Source organism: Mandrillus leucophaeus, unplaced genomic scaffold, assembly GCF_000951045.1.
Source record: "Mandrillus leucophaeus isolate KB7577 unplaced genomic scaffold, Mleu.le_1.0 Scaffold531, whole genome shotgun sequence".
NCBI lineage: Eukaryota > Metazoa > Chordata > Mammalia > Primates > Cercopithecidae > Mandrillus > Mandrillus leucophaeus.
The window spans coordinates 842330-867725 of record NW_012105709.1 but is presented as its reverse complement, the minus strand read 5'-3'; the positions used below and the strand labels follow the sequence as shown (position 1 = coordinate 867725).

Sequence of the window (25396 nt, the reverse complement as noted above, 5' to 3'; positions counted from 1 at the left end):
AAGATTAACTCCTCTGATTCCTATGCAAATACCTAGAAAGGGAGAGATACACAAAGTTATCTTTAAGGTCTTTATCATCAGCTCTGAATTGCTAAAATAAACAAAAACACCCAAGTAGCGGGGGGAGGGGGGGAACGGAAGTCTACTTGGAAGAGGAAAGAAAGCAGCTGGTGCTGCTGAAGTCATGAGATCCAGGACACCCCTGTTTCCCAAGCCTGGACGTGCCTCCCAGCGTAGCATGCTGGCACGGAGCGGGAGGGATGATTTCCATAAGATGGAAATGATTGCGTGCTGGAAAATGAGGTGCTTTAGGGGAGAGAAGATTCCTAACCCAGAGGAAAGGATATAAATCTTTAATATGTCACATTTGTTGACTGTAAGATGTTGCAGTAATGGTCGGTACTTGCAGCACCAAATGGGCACGTCTAAGGGGTCCGGGCTTTGAAATCAGTCATGTTATCCAAACAAATTCCACTTGAGCTCCATGGCTGAATGTCTGAGACCTTCAGAAGAAGTTTATAAAGGCCCTGGTGGAGACTGAAGAGGATTTTAGATACGCCAAAGATGTGCTGGCCATTACAAGGAGACTAGAACTTTTAGTGGCGAGAGCTCTGGCTGGGAGAACCTCACATTCCTAAGAATCAGCAACCGGGGACCCCATTTTCCTGCCAAGTAGGCACACTATTAAATCTGATGGGCATGTCCAGGGGAAAGATGACCTGGGAAAGGAGTTGCTCGGGGAGCAAGTGCCCTGTCGCAGAGGCAGAGATTGCCAAGACGGTCTGCTAGAGATTGAGGCACAAAGCCCCCTCTATCTACTTTAGTTATAAGGAGGTGGGAATGCTGTGTTAAATTGTACCCAAGAAGATAACTCATAAGGCAAGGAACATAGAAACTAGGGTGTGTTGGGCAAGTAAGCAGAGGTTGCTTGCTTTACTGAAAGTGGGGCTGCTCTGGTCTCTCAAGGGTCTAGCCTTGGTTGGCACATGCTTCCCTTGTCACACCAGACAGGTGAGACCAAGAAGGGAAGACAGAAAGAGACAGTCAGTGAACACCTGCTTGGCCCAGCCCCAACCCCACCACTTAACATGGCAACTACGTACAGGAGGCTACTTTCCAATCTGTGGTGCCCAGAACCTTGGCAGGGATAGGGGGTTTGCATGGGGAGGGATGCTAGAGAATGGAGAACAAGCTCACTCTATTGTCCCAAACTCAATTTTCGTGTGGCTTCCTTTAAACAAGCCACAAGCTCAATGTGTCAGTTAGGTCAGTGGAGAGAGAGATTTCTGCATGCTAGAGGCAGATCCATATTGCTTCCCCAGTCTCTCTGTTTTTGGATGGTTCCCCTTCATTCTAATCACAATGCTGCTGCCAAGGTGATTCTTCTAACATGCAGATATTTTCCTGTCACTTGCCTGTTTGGAATTCTTCAATGGTCCCCTTAGGTTTCTGTCCACTGCAACGAAAAGTCTTGTCTAATCAGAACCACTGAAAGTTTTTAATCAAGAGAGCAATATGTTCAGGCTTGTGTTATAGAAAGAAACTGAGAGAGCAGACATACAGATTATCCTCCTGGATTTATCAGTTATATACATTAAAATGGCCAAACAGTAATTCACATAGCAAAACAAACAAAAAACCCAACTGTGCACACACACATACACACACACAAGTGCAATAACTGAACTCTGAAGTTCAGTATACAGCTGTTCACAAAGCATTCTAAATCTTCCCTGACTCAGAACAACATCTTCGTGCACTCTGATTTGAATATGTGGTGCAAATGAGAACCATTTTAGGGAAACAACATAAGATGACTATGATCTTAAGGTGGTTTCAATTTACATGGTGATTGTGAGTTTTATGAACCACCTCTAATTCCTACTCCTGGAACAAAAAGTGAAAAATTACCTTGGTAAACGCCACATCATGGATCAATTAAGTTATTCCCCAAATAAAGTATCCTTTGTTATAGTATAAGCCTGCATAATTTCTAGCATTTTAAACATTGATAGAGAAATGTACTTTTTTTTTCTAATTTTAATGTTTAACACTCCTATGTTATGATCCCCAACTCCCTTCATCCCACCACTGATTTCATTTTAACTTTTGTTTGTTCATGGAGGGAAGTAAGGAAATTTTAATGATATTCCTTAGATAATACATTTTCTTACCTAAAAGTAGTACAATAATGAGTTTTATTCTACCTCAGTCCACTATGCGGCATGCACACTCTACTTAATACTAGGTTGTGTTCCTACAGTTAGTTAAAAAAACCAACTAGCTGGTAGAAAGACGGTGTGGTCTAGTGTACAGGAAACTGGCTTTGGAGTTGGATGGATCTAAGTTCGAATGCTGGCTCTGCTACTTGGAAGGTGTGTAACCTTAGGTAAGTTGCATAACTTCTCTAAGCCTCAGTCTCCGTCACCATAAAATGGGTATATCTATATATCTTGCAGAGCTGCTCTACAACTATGCATAACACATGTATATTTAGAGGCACAATGACTGGTACCGAGTCCAAAGTACATGTACGAAGTAGATGTGGCCTGTGAATAAAAAGTGTTAGGGCTGATTTTACACGATGGGTAAGCTCACAACTAGGAAACATGAATAACTTTTTTTGGAGTAACATATATATATAATAGAAAGTCAGAGTATACAGAATGGATTCACTTCAATCATGTTTCTTTAATGTGGATCATCATGACACAATTCCATCTCCTGGCATGTGTTTATAAAATAAATTTCTACTATCCCCGTGCTTTCACATTTTCTCACATATTTGAGAAATTCCTAGATTCTTAAGCAGTGTAACCCTATTTACTGAGATTTTAATGGCAATATCATGTTTAACTAGAGAAAACAGTTACAAATGGGCCTGGCATGAACTGGTCCTACAGGTGCCATAAAGTTACCCAAATGTTATAATGAAGCGATTGAGGGCGTTTGGGGATTTTGCTACATTTTTTTCCTTCTGAACATATTGGTGGGGGTAGTGGACTAGTTTTAATTAGAATCGTTTGGAGAACAGGAATCCAAACACACGACCTAATATTATCCTAGTTAGCCTTCTGCCTGAGGCAGCTGTGGACAGCCTTCCTAGAAGTCAGCCTCACGATAAAGAATAGAGCGAGAAGTGGTTTATCTAGTGGGAGGTTTGTGGGGGGAATCGAATGTAAGATGGGATATAAGAAAACTTACAAAGACAACTGGAATTTTTAAAAAATACACCATTATGACCTTCAAGGACATTTTGCAAAGAAAAAAAAAAAGTCTGGAGAGAGGCCAAGAGTTATGGTTAAGCAACAGCACTGCAGCTGCAAAACAAGTGAGGGCTGCTTTGGGGTGACGTGGCCTTGAACCTAGAATTAATGTATATGACAGGGAAAAACAACAACCATGTGAGATATGAAATTTAAGGCTGGGATTTGGAATCATTATCTTGAAATGGGCGGTTAAAACAAATCCTAATCTTTCCATGAGTGGTAGAAAATAAGAAATAAAAGCTTCTGACATATAATGGGCCCCTGGCAACCATGAATTCCCTCAAATAAACACTGGATTGAGCGACATAACCTATTTTATAACTCTAGAAAATTTGGCAAGCTGAAAATCATCTCACATTATGATTTTAGAAGAGTGGTTTAGAGACTCTGAATTGTAACATATGTTACGTTCTGGATATCTGATTCTAAATGGTGGACCCTATCTCAGTTTTTTTTCCTAATATTTCCTTAAGATAAAACCATTTAAAAACACCTTTTTAAAATATAACAGAAAGAGAACAAGAAGTTTCTAGTGAGCAAGTCATGATAAGTAAAAATCAACTGTACAATGCCCATGATTTCTAATTTAAGACAAATAAATAGCAATGATCATTCTTAGCGTGTCCTCTTGATTTTTTTAGAGTGAAAAACAGGCTTTCATTTAAGACCACATCTTAATCCGCCAACCTTATTTTCCCCTCAAAGCCTGAAGTTCCTCAAATGTAAATTCTCTCACAGAGTCTCTTCTGGGACATAAGCCCCTCTCCTGTGGAGGAGGCCAGAGCTCTGGTTTGTGCTGTAATGCGAGGAGAGAATGAGAACAGAGCCACGACTGATGGCAGGAGTGCTGGGGGGCAGGAGTTGGAGGGTTCGGCACAGACATATTTACCTTTCTAAGTGAGGTACAGATGAGTTTCAGATGTGACACGAGACAGAAGCCACATTAGACGTGACAGCAATCCTAAAGAAAAAAAAACAATATCAAAAGTTTTTTTTTTTTTTTTTAAAGCATCAAGAAAAAAACACATTGGTACTATGAATACTGAAATTTACCTAATCAGAATATGAGTTCAAGGATATCAGGGGTCAAAAATCTCTCTCCATCAATATGCTATGCTATAATGCCATATCCAAGCATTCCAGAGGCACGCATTTAACTCCTTAAGGGATCTTTAGTTTTAGAGAGGCTATACAGTGATGTGGTTAAGACCACAGTATGGTGCCAGAAAGCTTAGATTCCAATCTTGGTGCCACCTGGAGCCACTTAGAGACCTCATGCAATTGGTTTTCTCTCTCTACCTCAGCTTCCTCTCCTGTAAAATGGCAATAATGATTACACCCACATCACAAGACCCTTTTGAGAATTAAATAAGCTAATTTGAGATAAATGCTTGACACTGTCTGGTAAGCAGGGAGTATTCATGTATTTGTATTTATTTTTCAGAGACCCCACGTAAAGATACCTCACAGCTTCAAGCAGAAATTACAAGATAATCATGGCTGGGCACAGTGGCTCACGCCTGTAATCCCAGCATTTTGAGAGGCCAAGGCAGGAGGATTGCTTGAGGGCAGAAGTTTGAGACCAGCCTGGGCCACATAACAGGACTCAGTCTCTACCAAAAAAATTTTTTAAAGATAATCAGAACCTTTTTAAGAGTGTCAACTAACCTTTTTAAGAGTGTCAACTAAGAAGAACACTATTCCTTTGGGTAAGGGAAACAAGAACCTCAGCAGGGATGAGGGTGAAGAGGGGGAGGGAAGTAAACGCCACTAAAAGACAAAATATGGGGGAAAAAAACACCCCACTTTGGCTTGACTTCAATTTTTTTAAAAAGTCAAGACCACTATTATCAGCAGAGGCCTGGAGACAAGAATTTGCTGTGCAGACCCAATCATTCACCTTGAGATAAGGAAAAGGACAGAAACTGGACAGCAAATGATGAGAGGGCAGCAGCGAAATGTTTACAGACTGAAAAGAGATGGAAATATAGCTTTCAGTGAAAATAATGAAGACAGGAAATAGATCAATAACTTAAACCCATCAACCCTCACCTCCACAGATATAAATTCATTACTGATTAGCAGTGTAATCCAATTGGATGAATACTTGAGCACCAACCCGAAGTAACCTCCTTCTCTGAGTAGCCCACATTTATGCCTTGAACAAAAAGGCTGCTGTTGTATGTGTTTTTAAAATAACAAAACGATATGAATTTGAATCTTACTAATGCAAAAGGCATAAACTTTTAGGTATAAGCTGAGTTGGGGTTTTTCCTCCTGAATTGAGGTTTTTCTTTCAGAAAAATGTCTCACTAAAGGAGACAATACGTAATGTTGCAAAGTAAACATTTAAACTACTTAAAATGTCCTAAGTATTTTAACAACCTCATTAATATACAAATGATTAATTACAAATGATTAGGTATCTAATTATTACAGATGATCTTTATAATAGTCATATCTGATCTTATACAACTGACACATTAATTTTAAATAGTTCTGCATTTCAGAATAGCTTTCTTGCAACTGAATCTAGCGGTAAGGAGGATATCTTGTTTTCAACGGCTAGATACATGTTTATTAGGGCTGCTTTATTTGGTCAGTCTGGGTGGACGGGAAACTGTCTAAGAGGGAAATATCTGGTATTTTTCTACTAGGAAGTTAGCTTACATAGATTAACACACATGTAAACAAACAGACATAACATATGTCCATTCCCAAACTTATTTTGAGGGTTTGACTCTTAAGTTACTTGAAATTATTCTTCTGGGATATTACAGCAGTCTTCCGTCTAAAGAAAAAGGCTCTTTTCTGAAGAATCACATAGTTGAAGTTATCTGATTCTACAAGCAGAGCAAGAACAAAATTTTTAACTGCAGTTACTTCCCTGGCCTGTCTGTAGTTCTTTTTTTTATTAATGTAGACAAAGATATGCCTCACTGCTGCAAGCTGAAACATCAAATGGAAAAGATGCAGTTTGATTTCCTACATTCCCTCCACTCTCTGCCTCTCCCTACTTCGGTATAAGTCACACAAAATTACTTCCAGAAACTAGGAGGATTGAGCAGCCAAGTTACGAAGCCTAAAGTGCCATGCTTAATGCTTTTTTTTTTTTTTAATCTTCAAGTTAATACTTATCAGGGTGACAGTCTACCAATGATCAAAGTCATGGTAATTTTTCTGTTTCATGAGAAATCTAAAATCTCAGAATCACAACCCGCTGACTCGATCTTATTTGTAACAACCCACATAAGTGCCTCTTCCTCTAGGAGATTCCTCCTGCAATTCACAAATGTGAATTTCACCTCTACTATTAATCAAAACAGAAGTGCAAATAAGTTTCTTTAAAAATAATCTTGGTAGTGAACATAAAACAAAAATAACATGGAGAGTGAAGTATTAGCCCGTTCCTGTACTTGTCTGCTTACTTACTCCCTCCTACAACACTTTCTAAAAATTTCCATTTGATTTTAAGACGTTATTTTCCCAAAAAATGTTGACAATAATTTCCCACTTCAAGCTCTGGCTTTAAAAAGAAATAGGTTATAAGTTGAGAATAGCTAAAAAAAATTGGGTTCGTCCTAGGGTTCTGTGACATCAGACTAGTCAGTGCTTTAGAATCAAAATTTCCCTTACACTTTTCACTAAGAAGCAAAGCTGTTTGTTTGCTTTATCTGATAAGGAATTCAAAACATGCAGTGGTAGTAAATCTGGTTAAAGAAATTGTCAAGGGAGGTTTTGAGTTTTGCCATTATTTAACATTACATCATAGAATTAAATCATGTAAAATGGCAGCCTTATCCATCTCAATCACTAAATTTGGTCAAGTGAAAGTCTACAAAATTCTAAATGAAAAGCTTTTTCATCTTCTTAATGGAAATATCTAAACATTACATTGAGGTTTATTTTTAGGAAAGAATAACAGAGAAGAGAGCTTGGATCTGAAAAAGAAAAATGCCACACACTGGTGATGCTTCCTTCTAGAGGCTGTGAACTGCCTGACAAACTTGCTAAAGCAAAAAAGGGCATAATAGTTCTCCACAGAGGAAGAATTTTAAAAAGCAGTAGCAACAATCAGGTAACAACAGACCAATCAGGTCTTCCCAAAATTTAGTATTTGCAGTTGAAACTGGGATAAATAATTACTTTCTAAGGAATGTAGAGAGAGCCAGCAATCCCCATTCATTCAGCCCGCATTTACTGAGCCAAGAGCTCTGCTAGGCTTGAGATATAAAAATGAATACAACACAGCTGCTTTACTTCCAGCTAAAAGAATACACCTAAATAAAGAGCTACAGGGCCATGTGTTAAGTGCTATAATAGAGGTGTACACAAAGGGCTGGGGGCCAAAGGAAGAAGCCATAAATTCTTCCTGGGAAATCAAGCAAGTGAGGGGAGATGTGAAAGAAGGTATCTCAGAGATGTTTCCTTGTGATAAACTCAAGACTTTTTCTTTAGTGTGTACTATAAAGGTGGTAATTTTAAGACTTATCAACTATTGCAATGCCAGGTGCTAATCTTGGTCTACAAGCCAGTTTGTGTTTGATACACACTTCCAGTTACAATATCCCAGGAATATAAATATTTTAAAATAAATATATTATTATAATATTCCCATGCAATGCACACAATCCAGAATGGCATGAATCACTGGCTTGAGTGGAACATAGCTTCCAAGTTCAAAGATGTTTTAAAATATAATGAATGAAAGATGAATTTTAGAGAGTTTCCATATAATATCAATAATGCTTACTGTATCACTGTTTTCTTTTCTCTCAAGGCAAAAATAAAAGAATCACCTGATTATATCATGGTTAATATTTGTTTTTCTCTACTTCTGTGTTTAAAAAAAGAGGGAGGGTAGAGAATCAACTTCTACTTAACATTATTTATTATGCAGGCCATATTCCTACTTATAACATAGTTGTGACAAAACCTCCATTGTTCGTTACACACTAGCCCCAAACTTGAGTAATTCTAATGTAAGCATGAGAAACTCCCGTCTCCTTTGGGGTGAATTTCCCAATTCCTCTGTGTTAAATTGAGGTCTAATTTTCCCTGTGCCTGGTTTTCACAAGAAGGTCCATTCCACCCCATGTGCTCCTTTTCAGCTGTCAATAAACAGAGGCAGTGAATTCCCCACGGCTTCACAAAGCTAGTTAGGCAGAGCCATTCATTCCTTCAGGAAAACAGGGCATTGATTTCAGCGAGTTCCCAGGGAGCAGCTGCAACAAAGAGATCAAAGGCCCACCTCTCTTTCCCTCCATTGCTTTCATTAGGCCCAGCCCAGACAAACAGCGACAGGTTTCCTTGAGACAAGGAGAGGGCCCAGCAGACCACCTCATGGTTCAATTCAAATTCATCCGTTTCCTACATTCCAGTGACAGTCCAGAATGCTAACCATGACAAACCAGCACAATCACCCGGCATAATATACTGCTCGCTAGTTCATCCAAGGTCAGAGGGAGAAAACAAGCACGGGGGGAAGTCCTCTGCTTCTAGGGCCTGCTGAGCTTCAATGGCCCCCTGACATTCCATAAATAAACTTCTCCCTCTCACTCTCCCTTTCTTCCTCCATCCTACAACCCTACAAGCGACGGTCTCACTGAATAATCTGCAACTTCTTTCATGTCACCATATCCAAACTATATGGAAACTTTATTCTCAGTTGAATAGTTCGTTCTAATAGTCAGAGGAAGATGGCTATACATGCAGCCTCTATTAGTTCACTGCTGTGCTAAAGCCAGTCTGCTACACCTAGTAAGCTACTACAACGTGATGAATTCAGAGCTGCAGTTTCTAGGGTTACCTTAGTAAGGGTTGATCTCCAGAGCTGCAGTTTCTAGGATTACCCAAGGGGTGATCTCCAGGGAAGGCAACACAACTTAAAGATGGAGTTAGTTTGCATAAATTCTGTTTGTACAACAAAAGTGTGAACAGAGATATAACAGTTTTTTTTTTTTTAATTGGATCCAGGTAATCACCCAAACTGGTTAATCCAAGCTCCTGTGTATAAATGAGTTGTGTGTTTGTTGGGGTGAGGATGGTTAGTTAAGGGGAGGGGAGAGAGCAAGAGGGACTATGAAAGAAAATGAATTATTCTGACTGGTTTACCTACACGGAACAAATATAATTAAGAGGTTTCCAAATTCACCATTCATTTCTGAATTGCTTATTTCACACCTTCATGGAAGTCTATGACAAAATGCCTTTATTTCATTGTGCTCATTCCATTTGTCACTAATCCTGAGTACACATGGGAATCGATGGGTTAAGTTTCAAAATTGTTAAACCAAAAAGAAAATAAACAATATTGGAATGAAAGGCATGAACCCACCGGGTGAGGCAGAACACAACCTTCCCACGTGCCCACAGGCGTGAGTACTGACCTCGGTAGTGGGGTGGAGGGGAGGTCACCAGTGACCTCCAGGGCCATCTATTCACCAATTACTCACCTTGAACTGTCAAAGATGCTATTTTGTATAGAGAGCTGAACAGCCCTCAAGGAGTAAAGACATTCCTTATATTCAAATTAGGACAGAAATGGACTTTGCATATACAGAACTCTCAACTGCACAGGAAAGGTAGCTTTGACAAAAATGGTGTGACAATTAATTAGGAACCTTAAAGCTAACTCTGGCAATGACTTGCTTTGGGCCTAGGGGACACCTTTAACCCCTCTGTCTTCCCACTCTTCCCAAATGATGACAGAAATATCTGTGAAGAATTCTTTGTGGCAGTCCAATGAAATAACCACTCCTCAAAAACTATGTATCTCGTCAAAGAAACCGGCTTATGAGTAGAACTTCCTTATATAATGATCACTCTGTAACTCAGTAGAGATTCTCTGGAAACTCGCTACATTTCTCTAAATCAAATTGTTTTTTGTAAAGCACTCAGGAAAAATACTACTGAAAGTCTATGGCAAATGACCAAAACCACTTATCAATCCATTTATGTATCTTTCAAAAGCATTTACAAAACACTGAGAAATGTTATCCACTGGATCTCCGCCTCAACCACCTGAGAGAGATGGTTTTATTAATCTATTTTTGAATGAGGAGATAATAGGCTCAAGAGAGGTAAACTGACTTGCCAAAGTCATGGAACTAATAATCTGCAGTTAAAACTTTAAATTCAAGTATTCTATCTTTGAGTCTCATGCTGTTTCCATTATACCAGCTACCATGTACTGGGGATATAATTATTCACTGAAGTTCTCTTACCAAGGCTATATTAAATAAGTCATCCTGGTTTTTGAGGCCAATGCATTGTACCACTTCCATTCAACGAGGTAGTTGCTTAAGCGTATGGACTCCGGAGTCAGATCTGTATTTAAATTTTAGTGTCACTTTGTAATAAGTTCATAAATTAAACAATTAACAATATATTTGGAACCTTAGTTTCCCTATTTGTAAAAGAGGAATAATAACCTCACAGGGTTTGTGGAGGATCAAATTAGATAACTTATATAAAGCTCCTAAAAGTGTTGACATACAACAAAAGATCAATAATTATAGCTATTATCAATGCTGAAAATCAAAACAGTGTAAAGCTTGTTAAAAGGAAAAATTTCTTTTAAAGAAAAAGACATAAAATTTAACATCCAGTCTCTAGATTGCATGATTCCTTGCATTAAAAGTTTAGCTTTCAAATCTAGGATTTTATGGGGGGCAACTAATGAACTAAGATCAAACTATTATAAAAGAGAAAGAAACTACTATACAAAACAGAAACACTAATTGAAGTGTCGTTTTAAAAGGCTAATTGAGGCAAATCCTTGCTACTATAAAGCAGCAGTGTGGTTTTTCTGCACAATTCAGCTTTACTTCTTGCCACTTAGCCATTTCAAGTAGAAATGTGTTGGTAACAGGAAGATATTCACAGACTGTTACCACTTGAAGAGAAAAATACACACAGGGATATTTGTTGTCTGTAGACAGTGCTTTCATGTTTTTAAAGAACTAACACACATCTTACTTCATTGACCCTCACATTACTAAGAGAAAACAGATTAATTTTCTAGCACAAGAGAAGACTGCCAGTGGTAAACAGCAAACCTTATTTTTTATTCCTTGTCTCATTTTTCATGACACCCTATTACTGGGTGGTGGCATAGAGATGCCACAGTACAGGGTGTACAGAATACTGTGGGAAGACAGAGGCCACTAAGACTGGGAGAACCAGAAAAGGTTTTGCAGAGAAGGTGACATTTATCCAACCTTTTATCTAGTACAGACGTACTTCTGGAATATTCCTGGTCGCCCTTGAGCCTGAGATTTCTTCCTTTTTTTGTTTGTTTTGGTGAATTCTGAATATCTCATTCAGTGATTTAGTTCTCCTTATACTGCTTTTTGTTCATTTGAAAACTTAAATGGATGCCCTCACCCCCTTTTAAAAATTTCATCCAAGGCCTTGATATTAAAGAGGCCAGGAGCTGAAGCCACTATTGTTTGACTTAATAATATTAATACGTAAGGCACCTTTTGATTCCACAGTTCTGTGACTTTTAAAATGACTGCTTGTTCTGTAATAAGTAGTAGGTATACTGCATTCTGTAAGTAGGTATATTGCATTACCTACTATACAACACATCACTTGAAATGTGCAATTTACTTCCTGTTAATATTTTAGAATATTTTCTTTATTACCATTTATATCAGAAACAGTTTAAAAGAACTCTTATGAACATCTAAAGGACTATGTCTAGCTAAAGAAACTCAGCCCAGAGTTAGTGAAGTATGACAACTGTTTCTGTCCTAAGAGCCGAGTTCCTTTTTGTAGGTAACCACCCCTAATTCTATCTTCTCTCACAACATGAAACATATTTTTTTAATGAAAGACATTCAGACATTTGAAGATGATTATGACAATCCCTGATGAGTTATTAATTTGAGACCATTCTTCTTTTCGAACATAGGCATGCAGTGCTACAAATTCCTCTCTGAGCCTTGCTATAAGTTGCATCTTAGTCACTTGAAAATTTGGTTTCATTTTCATTCAGTTCAAAATATTTTCTAATTTCCTTTTTGATTTTTTTTAAAAATAGGCTACTTTTTAGAGAAGTTTATGTTCACAGCAAAATTGAGCCTGTTACAGGAATTTCGCATATACTCCTTTCCCTCCCAACACACTTAGCCTCCTCCATTATCGACATCCCCCACTAGAGTGGTACATTTGTTACAACTGATAAACCTCCACTGACACATCATTATCACCCAGAATCCATGGTTTAGAGGTCACTCTTGGTGTTGTATATTCTATGGGTTTGAAAAAATTTATGACAGTTCTCCATCATTATAACATCATACAGAGAAGTTTTGCTGTTCTTTTTCCTGTCTAATTCTGCATTTTCTAAAATGTCATATAGTTGAAATTATATAGTATGCAGCCTTTTGAGACTGGCTTCTTTTACTTTGGTAATATACATTTAATTTTCTTCCATGCCTTTTCATGGCTTGATAGCTCATTTCTTTTTCTTTTTTCTTTTTCTTTCTGAGACAGAATCTGGCTCAGTCACCCAGGCTGGGGTGCAGTGGGGCAATCTCGGCTCACCGCAACCTCCAGCTCCCAGGTTCAAGCAATTCTCCACCTCAGCCTCCCGAGTAGCTAGGACTACAGGTATAGTCTGTATACCTGAGATTACAGGTGCCCACCACCATGCCAGGCTATTTTTTGTATTTTTAGTAGAGACACAGTTTCACCATGTTGGCCAGGCTGATCTCGAACTCCCAACTTTCAGGGATCCACCTGTCTCGGCCTCCTAACGTGCTGGGGTTACAGGCGTGAGCCACTGCACCCAGCCAGCTCATTTCTTTATGGTGCTGATTGATTTCGTTTGTGTCACACTTGTTGGCTGGTAGAGTTCACCAGTACAAGCATCTGGGTCTGCTGTCTAGAAGGTGTTTTAGTTTATATGTGTATTTCAAGGAACTAGTCTATTTTATCTAATTTATCAAATATGTGGGTGAGAGCTTATTTATACTCTTCTCTTACTAATCCTGTATTTTATCCACGGGATTAGCAGAATAACACCTCTTTCATTCCTAATATTGGTAATTGGTGTACTCTTTTTTTCTTTGGTTGCCTGGCTAGAGATTTATCATTTTACTGATCATTTCAAAGAACCAGCTTTTTATTTTGTTGATTTTCTCCATTGTTTTCCTGTTTTCAACTTTGTTGATTTCTGCTCTAATTTTCAGTATTTACCTTCTTCTGCTCACTGCAGGTTTAATTTGTTCTTCTTTTTCTAGTTTCCAAAGGTGGAAACTGAGGTTATTGATTTTAGGTTCTTTTTCTTTTCTAATACATCATTTAATGCTGCAAATTCTGAAGCACTGTTTTAGCTGTATCCCACATGCTTTCATAAACTGTATTTTCATTTTCAGTTAACTTAAAATATTTAAACATTTTTTCTTGAGATTTTTCTTTGATCCATGGGTTATTTGGAAGTATACTGTTTAATTTCCAAATATTTGGAAAATTTCCAGCACTTTTTCCGATATTAACTTCTAGTTTAATTCTGTAGTCTGAGAAGGTATTTTGTATGGTTTCTATTCTTTTAAATTTGTTACGATGTTTTTAATGTCTCAGGATGTGTCCCTGGGTTATTTGGAAGTGTGATGTTCAGGTACAAGATATTTTTCCAGATTCCTTTCTAATTAAATTCCATTATGGTCAGTGAACACTCTTTGTATGATTTAAATCCTTTAAAATTAATTGACTTATTTTCCCACCCAGAATATGGTCTATCTTCATAAGTGTCCTGGCTATGCTTGGAAAAAATGTGCAGTTTGCTGTTGAGTAGTGTTCTATAAATGCCAATTAAGTCAATGTGGTTGATAGTGTTGTTCAAGCCTTCTATAGCCTTATTGGTTTTCCAACTACTTGCTCTATTATCTATTGAAGGAAGGGTGCTGAAATCTGACCATAATTGTGAATTTGCCTATTTCTTCCCATGTATACTGAAATTATTTTACTAGGTGCATAAACATTTAAGATCATTTCTTCTTGATGAATTCACCACTTTATCATTATGAAATAACCCTATTTATCCCGGTAATATTCTTTGTTCTAATTTCTACTATGTTTAATATGAATATAGTCACTGCAGTTTTAAAAAATTAGTACTAAAAATGATATTTTTTTCATCCTTTAGCTTATAATCTATTTGTGTCTTTACATATGAAGTGCATTTTTCTGTAGGCAGCATAGAGTTAGTTCTCAGGGGGTTTTATATGTATTAAATCTGACTGTGAACAATCAATTGAGATAACTCACTACCTTCGGACTGGCCAATGTGTGTATTAAATCTGACATTCTTTGCCTTTTAATTATGATAGTTAGACCATTTATGCTTACTTAATGTGCTTACTGATGTGATTAGGCTGAAATGCACCATCTTGTTATTTGTTGTCTAATGGTCTCAATTATTCTTTGTTCCTTTTCTTTCTTCTTTCGGATTGATTATCTTTCTCTAATTTTATCTTTGGCTTATAACTATGTTTTGATATCTTAGTGGTTGCTGTAGAGTTTATAGTTATATATTTAACTTACCATGGTGTACTTTCAAGGGATATTATACCAGCTCATGTAGAGTACAAAAATTTTATCTTTTTCCTCGCCTGACCTTTGTGCAATTATTGTTGTACCTTTTGCTTTTATATGTTATACACCCCATTTGGTACTATTTTTGCTTAAACCATCTTTTTAAAAATAATAATCATCATCATATGTATTTACCTAGGTGGTTGCCATTTCTGGTGCTCTTTACTGCTACCTGGCATTATTTTCCTTCTTTATTAAATCAATTAATAATAAATGTGAGAGTTTAAAAAAAAAAAGATTTCCTTTAGTATTTCTTACTCTGTGGGTCTACTGGTGATTAATTATTTCAGCTTTAGTACATCTGAAAAAGTCTTTATTTCACCTGTTATTTTCCTACCAAAGAAAGTGCTTGCATGTTTCACCTTTTTAAAAATATGTTGTCACAACTCTAGATTTCTAGATGAACAGTTTTAGCTTTCAGTACTTGGAAGATGTTTTCTACTGTTTTCTATATTACATTCCTTCTGACAGGAAGCCTTCTGTCATGCTTGCTCCTCTGAATGTATAGTCTTTTTTCTCTGCTTTAAAATCTGTCTTTACTACTGGTTTTAAACTATTTGATTACCGTGTCCCTTGGTGTAGTTTTCTTCATGTTTTTGTGTTTGCTTGATATTTATTTAACTTAGATTTGTGGATTTATTGTTTTCATCAAATTTGGCAAGTCTTCAGCCATTATATCTTTATTTTCTGTCCTCTCCCTCCTTTGGGGACTCCAGTTACATACATATTTGGTCATTTCAAGTTGTCCCACAGCTCACTGATGTGCTATTCAATTTTTTCTAGTTTTTTTTTTTCCATTCAGTATCTCATTTGGTATAATTTTAATTGCTATCCAGTGTATTTTAGGATTTTAATCCTATCCAGTGTATTTTTCACCTCAGGTGTTATCTCTAGAAGTCTAGAAGTTCAATTTAGGTCTTTTTATAGCTTCCATCTTTTCTTAACAACCGTATGCTTTCCACTACCATCTTGAGTATATGGAACATAGTAACAATAACTATTTGAATATTCTTATTAAATCTATTTAATTTATTTTAGTATCTCCACTTATTAGATGTCTGTCAATTCTGGGTCTATTTCTATTGAGTTTTCTCTTCACTATTGAATTTTCCTGGTTCTCTGCATGTCGGTAAATTCTGATTGAATGCTACATATTGCATACTTTATTAATGGGTGCTGGATATTTTTTATTTCCTTAAATATCCTTGAGCTTTGTTCTGGGATACAGTTAAGCTACTTGAAACAATTTGATCCTTCAAACCAAGTGTCTGCAAACTAGGCCCACAGGCCAAATCTGGCCCACTGCCTATTTCTATAAATAAAATTTTATTGGAATACATTCTGATACATGTAAATACATTTGCTTACAAATTGTTTATGGCTGTTTTAACAGTAGAAGGGCAGAAGTGAGTAGTTACAACAGAGACCACATGGCCCACATATCCTAAAATATTTTCCATCTGGCCCTTTACAAAACAGTTTTATGACCTGTCTTGAACGGCTTACTTTTAAGATTTTTTAGGCAGGATCAGATTAGACTAGTCTAGGGCTAATTTTGCCTCATCGCGGAAGCATTAGTCTTCTGAGTACTACATCTAATCCCACTTATATACAAGGTTTTTCCACGATGAATGGTGGGAGGGTGGGAAGGGGCACACTCTTCCCTGACCTACATGAGCTACTTTTTTCTTCCCAGTGGCTCTTTCCTCATCCATGGGTAGTTCTCTTACGCATATGCACTAATCAGCACTCTGCCGAAGCCTACAGGAGAGCCCTCTGAAGATCTCTGGAGCTCACTCTCTGTGTAACCAACTCTCTCTTCTCTGGTACTCTGTCCTTCAAATTCTAGCTGCCTCAGCCTCCCAGAATTCCTAACTCTATCATCTCAACCTAGGATAAGCTATGTTTGGGTTCTGCTTTCCTGCATTGCAGCCTGGGACAAATCATTTGTTTTTTCCTTCTCTCAGGGTTCACTGTCTTGTGCCACTTGTCCAATGTCAGAATGCCTTTGTTTCATATATTTTATGGGCTTTTTGTGTGTGTGTGTTTGTTAGGCTATTTTAGGCGACAGAATAACTCCAGTTCCTGTTATTGCAAGATGGCTGGAAGCAGAAGTCCTCTCAGTACGAAGTTCCAATTCTTTATATTTGCCTTAGTGCTTTATAGTTACAATAAACTGTCCCAGCTCAAGCCATTTACCCAATTCTATGGTCAGTCAGCAACTAGAGAAGGGTGTAATAAGCAAAGTCAGTAACTAGTATAACATCCCTTTACCCCAATCCCACTTTCCTATCTTTGTGGGATGTATATTGTGGGATATATATCACGGACTATATATTACAGTAAAACTTGGTTTTTAAGATTTATCTTTTAATTGAACCAGTATTTATTGAGTGGTTGTTTTTCCTGGCATTGTTCTAGGTGCTGGGGGTTCACCACTGTGAACAAAACACGCAAAAACTCCTACCCTTGTGAAACATACCTATGAATTAAGCTTATCTTTGAATTAATTGTTTCTAGTAGCTTAACTGTATCCCATAACAAAGCTCAAGTAAGATATGTATCAGATGGTGATTAAAAAAATAAAAGTAATGAAGAGACAGGAAGTGCTAAGATATTTGGCAGGGAAAACAGTGTCAATTTAAAACAGGCTGGTCGGGGAAAAAGGCATGGGTGAGAAGATGACAATTTAGTGAAGATCTGAAGGAGGTAAGGATGTAAGTCATGTGGCTATTTCTGGGTACAATAACTGCAAAACTGACGCAGAAACAAGAAAACTGGTATGGCTAAAGCAGTCAGTGAAGGGAAGCGGTAAAAGATTAGGCCAAAGGTAATGGGACCCATAGCACACAGGAGCTGATAAGCCTCTGTAAGTGAGACGGGAGGGACTGGAGACACTGGAGCAGGAAAGTAACATGATCAGACTTAACAGCTTTAAATCATTTATCAGGCTGTTGTGTGGAGAGTGAATTCTAGGGGAGAAAGTATGAAACCAAGGAGACCAGTTAGAAAGCTACTGTTATAAAGAGATGATGAAGGTGTGCACCAGTGCAGTAGCAGAAGAGGTGGGGAAAAGTGGCCACCTTCTGGATTTAGGCGGGGCTGACAGTATCTCCTGACAGCTGGCTGTGTAGAGGGTGAGACAGACGAAATGAGGATGCTGCAAAGGCACCTGGCCTGTGCAACTGGAAGAAAAGTCTTCCTCATCTAGGTAAATGGCTACTTAGCATGAAGGAAGTTTGGTTGGGAATAGAGAAGAACTCAGGAGCTCAGGTGCAGACACATTAGGTTTGATATGCCTATCAGACATCCAGCAATTGGATATTTGAATCTGAGTTTAGAGAAGAAGTCCACATTGGAGACAATTTGGTAGCTGCCAGCATATATGTATTTAAAGCCATGAAAATGAATGGGAACAGCTAGGGAGTGAGAATCGACAGAGGACAAGTACAGAGACTGTGCCCTGGGACAGCCAATGTTTGGAGGTCAGGACAATGAGGAAGTATCTGCAAGAAGGATAAGAGTAGTCACATGCAATAGGAAAGCAGTTGGGAAAGTGTGGAGACTCAGAAGACAAGGGAATAACATACTTCAGAGAGCAGCATGATCAATGGGGTTAGTGCTTCTGACAGGTCAAGGAAGATAAGGACTGAGAATTAATGGTTGGGTTTGCAATATGAGGGTCGTTGGTGACACTCGAGAACTTTGGTGGAATGCCCAGAAAGAACTGAGAAATTGTGTAAAAGAAAGCAGGGACATTAAATGGAGCAGTAATTACAGAGGAATGGGAGTTAAATTTTTTTTTTTTTTTAAGTAAAGCAAGGAGGCGGGAATGCATGATGCAGGAGAGAGAAGGGACAACTACTGTAGTTATATCCTTGAGCGGGTGAGAGGAGATGGGACTAAGAATATAAGTGCAAGGGTAAGCTTTAAATTGACCATGGCTGGGTATCTTTCTCCAACTATGTTCAGCTGCACTGCTGCGTGCATGGAATCAGCAGACCAAAGCACCTGGATATAGATGGCTAAGTACAACGGAGCAAAGGGGAGGGACAGAGAAGATGAGTGGATGAGTGATTTTAATGAGAGGGTAGGCTATTGACACTGAATAAGGAAGGATGTGAGATATGAAGGAAGTGTGCTGCAGTGTAAAAGTTGTATGTCTAGATGGAGTTAAAAATGTGTTGGAGTGGGAAGACAGATGGAGAATGGGGTGCTGGGACTCAAGATCATGGAGTGAGAGCAGTTCTTATTAATGACTAGGCCCACAGTATGACTATGGGTGGAAGTTGCTAATGTAGTTTGGAAGACAAGGTCATTGAAGGAGAGGAAATCAAGAAACTGAGAAGCCAGGATGTTAGGACTCTACAAAGCCTGAAAATCACCAAGAATTAGGACACGTTAGTGTTACAGAGAAGGACGGATCCTGAATCTTCAAGGAATAATGAACAATAATGTATTTTAATTTCCAGATTTTAAATTTTTATGTTGTCTTATAACTATATTTATAATAATGACTTAGGCCTTACTCCAAGTCAGCTGTTTTAAGCTAATCCAACTGTCCTTTTATGGTCCAACTTGCATTCTGTTCAAATGTCCTTCTTTTCTTTCGCTATCATTCTGAAAAATGTACAATTAATTCTGTCATTTAAATCAGTTTTCTAAATTCTAAAGCAAAATTTCTCAAACTTTTCCATGGAGCACCAGTTCGATGGTATATTTGGTGAGGTAGGGGTTGCATGGTGAAATATGTTTGAGAAACACCACAGACCAAAGGCCATCGATAATCACTTGTTGGAAATAAACAAGTCTAATTTGATTTTAACTCAGCTTTTTCCACAAATTTAAATGACCATAGGCTCATTTTCTGTATAATATCAGTTAACATCCTAAGGAATGAATATACCAAGGTAGGTACTATCGGGAAGGCTGTATTAGAGGTGTGTGTCTTCTTGGTGACTTCAAAAGAGGTGAAACAGAACCTGCTAGAACAAGATTCAAGATACAGACTTAGAATCTGTCAGAGAATGCAAATCTTTGTTAAGTTACTTTGTAACAATATTCTTCTCGCCTGCTAACATGATGAAAAACAAAACCATCTCAGAAAATAAATTCTCAAAGATGTATTTAAAATTGGTTTAGTATATTTCAATTCTCCTCCATAAAAACGACACTTCATAGACTATTTAAAAACAAAGATACATAAATATGTTTTGGAGGAAGACTAATGCCCAACAGGATGTCTGCATCTATATACAACCTCAGTTCTGCCCTTTGCTCCCACTAACCATAAATCTGATAAGAAGTCACTATAAGGAAACAAATGCCCCAGGCCAAGACATGTACTTCAAAAATCACTATCAAAATAACTATCATCTAAGAGGACCAGAAAAAGTGTGACAGACTTTAAAATAATGTAAGAACCAAATAACAAAAAAGTTTTGCTCCAATTTTTGCTCTCGGAGCTCTAAAAAACCATTATCAAGTTATTAGAGAAGAGAAGGTATTGGGAGAAGAGGATAAAAAAAATTGAAATACCAGCTTACAAAAGCCAATCACGATGTTTATGAATCAGGCAGGAACAATCTGAAAACAAAAATAAAAATTACTAGTTTTATATAATATTTACACATGCATTTATTAATTATAATTTTGAGATCATTGTATGTTCATACGCAGTTTTAAAAGAGCCTTTACTCAGTTTCCCACAATAGTAACATTTCACAAAACAACAGTACAATATTACAACCGGCATGTTTATACTAATACCATCTACTAGTCTATTGCGATTTCCTGTTTAATTGTATTAGCGTGTGTGTGTTTTATACAGTTTGAGCACATGTGTAGGCTCACATATCTACCACTAGTCAAAATATCGAACAGTTCCATCACAAGGATCCATCGTGTTGCCCTTTGACAAACACATACCACCTTCTTTGCCACAATCCCTCTCTGCCCCGACCCACTGCATATCTATTTTTAACACAAAAATAATAACAGCCATTTACAAAAAGTATTTCACTCCTTGTCCATAGTTGAATGTTGTCTACTACTACTACCACTACCACTAACTACTACTACTACTACTACTACTACTACTACTACTACTACTACTACTACTACTTCCTAGTTATATGTCAAATCTTGAACGAATACTTTTAGTTTTCTGCATTAAAGTTTTAGTTTAAGGAATAAATTCTCCAGAGAGAAGTCTTTCTCATTGTTAGCATGGCATAGATCACTCATTTCAAAAATCAAAACGCAAAAAGTAAGGGAGCCAGAGGTGGTGTCTGCACTCACAGATTCCGTATTTTCAATATATTACTAACGAGAAACTCTGAGTGCTTACTGTGGGCCAAGCTACATATTATATATGTATGTATGTGTATGTGTGTGTGTGTATATATACAGACACACACACACATACACATATATTCCATATACCAAGCCTTGATGTATGCACATTGACCCTGTTTGGCCCAGGAGAAAACTGAGGCACCAAGAGGTTTACAAGTTGCCTAAAGTCAAATAACTAGCAAGTGGCAAATCCTGGAACCTGGGACCAGACTCTGGGCACCCAGACTCTACCATCCCTCAAGGAAACCATGATAAAGTCAAGATGTTTTGGTGTAACCATTCATTGCTAAGACAAATAAATCACCCGATTATTGGTAAGCTTCACTTTAACATAACGGAATTCAACAACGAAAATGTTCAAAACAATGATGTGTAAAATGGAAGAGGTATTTTATTCAAATACAAAATGATAGGAAATTGCCAAAAACAAAGGTTGGGACATGCAGAAAAGATTTTATATTATGGCAACAAACTGTTCACCAGCCCTGAACAGATAGTCTTAACATTCGTTGGGGACTGTCAGGCAGCAGTTTATACATAGCCAAGATTACTCTTGAAAAAGACATATTCAATTGAGCAGAGATGATGATGGGAGAACTGAAATTTCTGAGCAGATAAAAGCTTCAAAATTAGGCTCTTCAGCCAATAGAGACATCTAAAACTCCAAAGATAATGTTCAGATTATAGTAATTTAACAGACACTCATTGTGACAAACTTTCTGTAGGTTTATTAGCTTAATAATATAGCATTATTACTGAGGACTAGTAGATATTCTCTTATGTGAAACTACACAGGACATTTATGCATAGCTGTGACAGTTTTGCCTATCATTCAACAGTACTTAAAAGGTGCCTACTCAATAAGCCATTGATATGCTGCACCAAATACCCTGGTGAGGCTTTCTTTACAGTGCTAATTTTACAGACATCTCCTGGATGATCTAAGTTCAACAGGCAGCCGGGGAGGAGAATGCATTATTAGCATGGTTTGGTGTGCATATAACTGAGTTATACATAGGAACTAGGGAAATGGAGCTCTGAAGTTCATCTTCCAAATGAAGATACATGCTATTAGTCTCGACTTTCTGGGAGGGAAGTTAATTCATTACTTCATTAACACTGAAATATATTAAAAACATTTTCAGTTAAAAGAAAAAAACCTTTAAATTAAAATGCTTACATGTTATGAGATTTCTAGAAATCACTATTAATTGGTTTTAACTAGTTTTATAATCTCCCCCAGTTACTTAAGGCTTTTATTTATTTATTTTTTGAGACAGGGTCTCTGTCACGCAGACTGAAGTGTGGTGACGTGATCAAGGCTCACTGCAACCTTGATCTCCGGGGCTTAATTGATCCTCACACCTCAGCCTCCCAAGTAGCTGGGACTATAGGCATGTGCTACCACACCTGGCTAATTTTTTTTTGGTAGAGACAAGGTCTCACTATATTGCCCAGGCTAGTCTTGAACTCCTGGGCCCAAGTGATCCTCCCACCTTGACCTCCCAAAGTAAAAACTCACATTTTCTTAAAGGTGGGTAAGCAAAGGATCAGGGTGAAGGAAACCCTCTCCTCCTTTTCAGACACCACCCTGTTTGCCCTTCTTCACCAAGAAGCCAGCTGTCTGTGGCTGGGCCAGCGTGACAGACTCAGGGGACATTGGATACAGCTCTCTTTTCAATGTCTCCTAAAGTTAAGACTTCTATAAGCATTATTATTTCAAGAAAACACTGTGCCCTGTTCTTCTTGAGTAAATACAAGGCAGATGGTAACCTTAATTTTCTCTGAAAACTCTATGTCTAAAACATGGGAAAAAATAGATATCAAGGTTCTAAGAATGAAGAAAAATCAGAATTCCTCCATGAGCTACATTTATCTCCAATTCTTTTCCCAGGGAGACACATACACAAAGCACCCTTTAAGTTGAACACGACTTGTTTCTCATATCTTTCTAAAAGTATGTTGTTTATTTAGAATAAGCTTTCTATCTTGTCTGCTAAGCTTTTCCCATACATATAAGATAAAAACTGAGAAACACTTTTCCATTCCCAGTGATGTTTGCCCAGTAAGTCTTGGTAAATAATAATGATTATGCCTAAACTAACATCACTCTTTCTCTGCTGCTAAACACAGTCACCTGGCGGTGTGACGTGCATGGTTCCTCAGTGGTTCATCATTCTAGAACATCCTACAAGATTAACTAAATTTTTCAAGTTTGTCTATCACGTCAGCTATAACATTTATGTTTATGTCACTGTTTTTAAGTTGTTAAATTCTTACAGGATACAGACTATATCTGTATAACTTAGTTTACAAAGAATAGCCATGCACGAACATCCCATAAATGCCCTTGGCAGTGATGACCACAATCACAGCAGAGTTAATGGCAGGTTTACTCCACTTCATCAGAGGTTCTGAAGGAGGAAACCAAGATCTTCCCTGAAAGGCAAGACCTGGCATCAGGGGCTACTGTGGACACTTTCCTTTGAATTGCATTTATCTGCCAGGAAGATGATATCCTTTATCGTTTTACATGAAAGCATTTGAAAATTCTAAAAACTGACCATGCCTGTCTTGGTCAGTTCAGGCTGCAATAACAAAGTGCCATAGACTGGATGGCTGGCAAAACATTTATTTCTCACAGTTCTGGAGGGGAGAAGTCTGAGATCATGGTGCCAGCATGGGCAGGTTCTGGTGATGAACCTCCTCCAACTGTCTACTGCTGACTCTCCTATCTTCACAAGGTGGGAAGAAAAGCCAGCTAGTTCTCTGCCCTCTTCTTATAAAGGCACTAATCCCATTCCTGAGGGCTCCACCTTTATGGCCTAATTTCATCCCTAAGGCCCCACCTTCAAATACCATTTCATTAGAATTAGGGTTTCAACTCATGGCTTCTGGGGGGACACACACATTCAGTTCATTGCAATGCCCTTACGTAGACATGAAGACAGGTCAGGTATGTTTGAAATAACTCATGATCTGCAAAATCTCACACCAAAAATAACAGAGGGGGAAAAATTCAGAGTAGACCACTCAAAACCTATCACAGCACTAACCAAATAATAATGCATACCTCAGGTATAACTTGGAAAGCCCAGATAGTCAGCTCAGTGTGACTGAGGGTACCCCAGGGGACATTAAAATGCACAGAAACAATAGAGTGGGAAGGTTACTACAGTAGAAATGCACGGAGGATTCAGAGATGAGTTCTCATCGCTGGAGAGTGTGATATGACAGTGAATTGTGTCAATGTGACTGTGCCACAGGTGCCAGGTTAAACATTATTTCCGGCTGTGTCCATGCAGGTATTTCTGGATGAAATCAGCACTTGTGTTGGTGGAGCTGGGAGCATACCACCCTCCCCAATATAGGCTGGCATCATCTAATGCATTGAGGGCCCAAATAGAACAAAAAGGTGGAAGAGGAGGAATGCACCCCCTTTTCTTCCTGCCTGCTTGAGCTGGGACATCAATCTCCTCCTGTCCTTGGACTGGGATTTACACCCCCGGCTCCTCTGCTTCTCAGGCATTCAGACTCGGACTAGAATCACACCACCAGCTTTCCCAAGTCTCCAGCTTGCAGACAGTTGACTGTGGGATTTCTCAGCCTCCATAATCATCAGGGTCAGTTCTTTGTAATCAATCTCTCTTTCTGTCTCCATATATGTATCCATGGGTAAACATACATGCACTCTAACTCTGCCAACTCAGATTCACTTGGGTTCTAGAGACTGCCCAACAATTATGCAACGTTTCCCTAATCTTTGGTCATTTCATTTCACACCTTCTCTCCTATCTTCCAATTGCCTTCCCCACTCCTAATACTTACATATAACATCTCTCTGTTAACATCCCTACTTCATGCTTCTGTGAGAAAACAAAAGCTGTTGGATAGGGCATCTCTGCTTTCTATCTCTAAACTCACAAACTTCCCTATATCCACAGGAGGATGCACCCTCCCTAGAACCAGAGGCCAACTCCACCTCTCTATTCAAAATTTCTTCCTCATTATCTTCTCCCTTTCTACTAAAGATACTTGTCATCGACACACACTATGCTCTGATAGTCCCAATTTTTTATTTTTTTATTTTTTGAGACGGAGTCTCACTCTGTTGCCAGGCTGGAGTGCAGTGGCGTGATCTCAACTCACTGCAACCTCCACCT

The 25396-nt window shown here is 38.2% G+C and overlaps 1 protein-coding gene across 23 annotated transcripts in view; it reads right to left on the bottom strand.

Annotated features, from left to right (window-relative positions):
• The window catches only part of PLAGL1 (pleiomorphic adenoma gene-like 1), a 72473-nt gene that overhangs the window by 22236 nt on the left and 24841 nt on the right, over positions 1 to 25396 (bottom strand). For 4 of the 23 annotated variants that reach the window (XM_011997147.1, XM_011997133.1, XM_011997146.1 and 1 more), the window contains exons 2-4: positions 4159 to 4230; positions 1416 to 1456; positions 1 to 32 (exon numbers count right to left, since the gene is read on the bottom strand). The gene's annotated coding sequence lies outside the window, so the exon portion shown is untranslated. Of the gene's footprint in view, positions 258 to 403; positions 528 to 1103; positions 1544 to 4158; positions 4233 to 20422; positions 20466 to 25396 lie in introns of those variants that run through there. The other 19 variants (XM_011997140.1, XM_011997152.1, XM_011997136.1 and 16 more) reach the window with 13 other exon arrangements.